This window comes from Phaethon lepturus, unplaced genomic scaffold, assembly GCF_000687285.1.
Source record: "Phaethon lepturus isolate BGI_N335 unplaced genomic scaffold, ASM68728v1 scaffold562, whole genome shotgun sequence".
In the NCBI taxonomy this organism is placed as follows: Eukaryota; Metazoa; Chordata; class Aves; order Phaethontiformes; family Phaethontidae; genus Phaethon; species Phaethon lepturus.
Window position 1 is genome coordinate 56,369 of NW_010525279.1, and position 4,971 is coordinate 61,339.

Genomic DNA, 4,971 nt, shown 5'->3' on the forward strand with positions numbered 1-4,971 from the left:
GCTCAGTAAACTATGGCACTCCGCAGATGAAATACCCCAGCCTTGTCCTCATGCCAAATTAATTCTGCTGCCTGAGTGAAGGAAAGTCAATACAGTCAAGAAGGTGGTGTGTGAGCAGCTGAGCTGATCCAAAGGCTCACCGCAGCTGAAAGCCTCACCTCCAGGTTTCCAGTCCTGTTTCCTCCACTCTGCCAGCATGATACCAGTTAGTCCTAAATGCCAGCTTTAGTGCCCACCAGGCTCTCTTGTGAGCTAATCCAGACTCAACAGTTGAACAGGATATAATCCCCTATTGGTTGCTTTATCTGAACTAGTAAATTAAATTAGCTCATGGAGGATTCAATGAGTATGAGAACAGAAGCAAGGAAATGGACATGAGTATGTGATGACAGGATGAGAGGAAGGAGGGTGACAAGGACAGCAAGATCTCCCATTTTTGATGTAGCAACTGTTATGGTAGATGACCTACACCAAGATGTTCCTGGATCTGCTCAGTTTCCATTCAAGCTTTCAGGATACAGAACTAGCTACTACATAAAGATGTAAGCAGTACCTGTGTGTTAGCACTGATACCTCTACATGGGCTGTCCACCCCCATGAAATCTGTCCAGACTTGGTGACATTATAATTTAATGGAAAAGTCTGCCATATATACGTGTGCAGGGAAACCTCCTGAGCTCCAGCTCTTCATTTTTTGTCAATTTGCCAAACACCTTGGACATGTTTCTACGACTCTCTCTTATTGCAGAGAACTGCATCTCCAATAGGACAACAGCAAATTTCCTGGTGATTTAAATGTGTCCTGTCAACAGATTAATCCTTGGGCCACGTTCTCTTGGATTTAAGTCAGATAAGAAGATCAATCTACTTTCTTTGGTCTACTGACTGTGAAGTCTACACTCCCTGCAGGCCTCCCTACTGAGTAAGGATCCTATCCTCCAAGTTGAAAACACTTGTTCCTTTTATCCACACCCAGCTCAAAAAACCCCTAAGGGTGGTTTTGGCTACATTTGGCTAAGTATTCCCTTCCAAATCAAAAACTGAACTGCGTCTTTTAGTATGGAGCCGTTTTGGTAGATGGCTACCTACACAGTCCAGATACTTACGCAATAACTCATCTTCTGCCTTAGCAAATTAATTCAGATGCATAGAAAATAATAGGTGCTACTGACACCAGTTAATTTTTACACTATTAATTTGGAGATTATGGATTTAATTGTTGCCAATAAAGGTGACCACATATCCACAATGATCCAGAGAACCACAGGAAATACCATATCAAAAAAAGTAATGATGTTGTTAGTTGAAGTACTGAAGTCCACAGAATTTTACTTACAGTCATATTTCTTATTTCCTCCTATGGGCTCCACCTCACTTTGAGCTGGTTGCACACAAAACAAGTTATGTACTGAATGTAGCACTTGTTCATGCCTCATTTGCTAAAGAAACTACTGTGGTATGTGCAAGCAAATGAGAGATGAATTTGCAAAGAAAATAAGGGAAAGTTTTACTGTATTTAAAGCACTTAATCGCCCATTCCAAAACAGCACTGTTCCTCTGACAACTAAACGCTGTTTGCATGATACTACACAGTCCCTGAGAGCAAAGTCAACCATCAGCTCCACTTCCAATGACAAACTGAATCTGGGGAGTGATTTTTTCCAGAAAGTTATGCAGGTACCACCACTTAGAAAGCCTTATTCTGAAAGATGAAGGATTTCAGCTTATCATTCATTCAGAAACAGAATGATATTCACAGACAGCTTCTGTTTTTAATTTTCAATAAAACAATCTCATGAGAGTTAGGTCTGAATTTGGGAATTTGGAGCAGTATGTTATCAATCTGCTTGACTAAGAAGCCACACAACAAGTACCAAATTCCAATCAATATTACCTGGCAACAGAAATCAAAGTGACAACAACAAACAGCAATACCGCTGAATTAATTCATAAAGTTATGTCAATCCACCAGTAAATCATCTCAAGTTAAGCAGCATGAATGAGATTTCTCCTTAGTCCTTAGATTTTCACTTCCAGATCTGACCTCAGTTTGTCCCCAGCAAATAAGACCAATGCAGTACGTAAACAAAAAGCTCTAAACCCAAAACTTTCGTAGTAAATCCAACCTTACATTTACTTACATTTGATCATTTCTGACTCAAAGTTTAAGACTTCCATTATGTCCTTGTTTCAGCTGGGATAGAGTTAATTTTCTTCACAGAAGGTAGCGTGAGGCTGTATTTTGGATTTGGGATGAGAAAGTGTTGATAATGTGCTGATGTTTTGGGTTGTTGCTGGGCAGACAAGGACAGTCCAGCTTCTCGTGCTGGCCTGCTAGCGGGAGGGCTGGCTGCGGGTGCACGGGGAGCTGGGAGGGGACGCAGTCAGGATGGCTGACCCAGGCTGGCCAAAGAGATATTCCATACCATATGGCGTCATGCTCTGTATATAAAGCTGGGAGGAAGAAGAAGGGAGGGTGATGGGGGGACGTTCGGAGTGATGGCGTCTGTCTTCCCAAGAAACCACTACACGTGATGGAGCCCTGCTTCCCTGGAGATGGCTGAACACCTGCCTGTCCATGGGGAGCGGTGAATGGATTCCTTGTTTTGCTCTGCTTGCGTGCACAGTTTTTGCTTTACCTGTTAAACTTTACTTGTTAAACTTTACTAAACTTTTTGCTTTACCTTTAAACTTTGGTCTTTATCTCAAACCATGAGTTTTCTCACTTTTACTCTTCCAATTCTTTCCCCCGTCCCACCGTGGGGGAGTGAGCGAGCGGTTACGTGGTGCCTAGTTGCTGGCTGGGGTTAAACCATGACACACTACAAGAAATTATCAGAGTAAAAGCTACTATTAGCTCCTAAAAATAAAAATCCAACTCAGGTGCAACAATTTCTGAGAAAGAATTTGAATGGAAAAATTAAGCAGCTACACTGGTCAATCATGCAAGGCTTGCGGAGGAAACTTGAGCCAGCATATCCAATGCATTCAGAGCACTTTCGGCAGCTTGAAAAAGTGAGCCTAATACACTGTATCAGTTCTTATGCTCTTCAGTTTATACATTTACAGTATGAAGGCATTACAAAATGATAACTGAGGAAATAAAAAGCATTCAGATCTACAAAAAAATGCTCTATGACATAAAGGAAAACAGATTAATTGAAAACCAGAGGAGATCTTATGATATCATACCTGCAAATGAGGAAAATAATGCCAACTTGGACTTCCAGCAGGCATCAGTTTGGAGGATGATGGTGCTCAGACTTAAGAATTTAACAGAATTTAAAGTGCAATTTCCTGACCTGCTTAGATTGATTAAAAAAAAAAAAAAAAAAATCACCCTGCTGCCAAGTAGGGGAATCCTCCATTTTCTTACTACCTGTAATTTTTTATAGCTCCACTGAGAAACAGGCCAGCCAGTTCAGCTGAAAAACAACTTCAAAGATTAGACAATTAGTTTTAGCCAGATCAGCAGGCTAGTCTGAATTGGCCTCAGGTGAGCACTTCATCATCCCCTCTCTGTGGCAACAGCCACGTGGCTCTTGAACTGCAGCCTGTTCCTCTCAGATCCAGCCAGCAATGCCATCAAGACTTCTGGTTCATTATCCACATGTTTACAACACGCTTCCCCAAATCAAACACGGTTTCTTTTACGCTGCCAGCAGTTTCTACAGCTGGAAAAAGACAAAGCTGACCTACTCACCTGTGAAGAGCACCAATACTGTATTTGCCATTGAGTACAGTAACGTCACCTCATGAAGAATTTAGCACAGCAAGTAGGTAGCAACCGAAGATACAATATCCGTGCAGTCTACGTGGCAGAGGTAACAGCAGCAGCGGTAAGGGTAAGTTCCCAGCACGCACACTGGGAACCCAGCAGGGCTGACCCTCTGGGCGCTCACACTTCGCCCCGTCCTCGCGGCTGGTGCTGCCCAGCACCTTCCTGCTTTCCAGTACAGCAATATCCCAAACCCCAGAAAATTAAAACATAAGCCATGCCCAAATTTTCCGGTGGGCTGCTGCTTAGAAAAATTCAGAGACAACACCCCTCAAAGATTTGGAAAAGTCCTCAGAGCTTCACTCACCTGTCAAATAATGCTTTAGTCAGAAATACAGTAATCCAAATAAAATGTATTTAATGGATATGTGGAGACTGTTCTGACTGTTCTACCCTCCTTCCTTGCCACAAGAAAAATACTCTAAAGACTCTAGGTAGATTTTAGAAGATACTGGTTTCATTCAGTCGCACGCCATACTTGTGCTGTTACAGACACTCACTGCCTCCATTTCATAGTCATCTAGAGACTGATCTGGTTGTGGAAATGCCTCCAGTTTCAAGAAAGTACCTAAAATAAAACAAGAGGCTGGTTCCACCAGGGAAGTTCTACATAAAATATCAACTTATTTTTCCTTTCTTTATATCTGTTGCCTTTGCACAGTTGAACTACATCTTCATGGCATCCATTAGAGAAAATATTTCTTCAGACACAAAACAGTAAGCAACATGAATGGTACTGGATCATTTTGAGGAAAGAGCACATTATATCCACAATTGCGTATGATCTTACAATACAAACAGTATGTATTTACTAGCTCACTGCCATAGCTCCCCTCTTTTATGACAGCTCAATTATTTGCAAATATCTGTGTATTGAAGGCCTTCTGCTCTGAAACAAAGAGCGTATGCGGCCCTCGTCTTACTAAGCTTCACCAGACTTGCTGTCGATACAGTCCTGGGACCACTGGAATGCATAAAAGTTTGTATTTGTTCTGAGCACTGCTGAAGATGTGTGTGGGACGGTGTTTGCATTTAATGTCAGTTTTTAAACAAATAGTACAGAAAACAGAAAAAAAACTTCGCTCTGGAAACTAGCATAGGTCTGACTTCAACAATTAAAACCTTATTAGAGAGCAGGTGTTATTTCAGAAGCCGTCATGTTTTATTTCAACACTGTAACACCTGCAATCAAA

General features: G+C 41.7%; 1 protein-coding gene across 1 annotated transcript in view; it reads right to left on the bottom strand.

Annotated features, from left to right (window-relative positions):
- Window positions 1-2,681, bottom strand: part of TTC17 (tetratricopeptide repeat domain 17) — a 50,420-nt gene extending 47,739 nt beyond the window's left edge. The window contains exon 1 of the mRNA XM_010282673.1: window positions 2,673-2,681. The gene's annotated coding sequence lies outside the window, so the exon portion shown is untranslated. The remainder of the gene's footprint in view (window positions 1-2,672) is intronic.
- Between the last annotated feature and the right edge of the window lie 2,290 nt (window positions 2,682-4,971).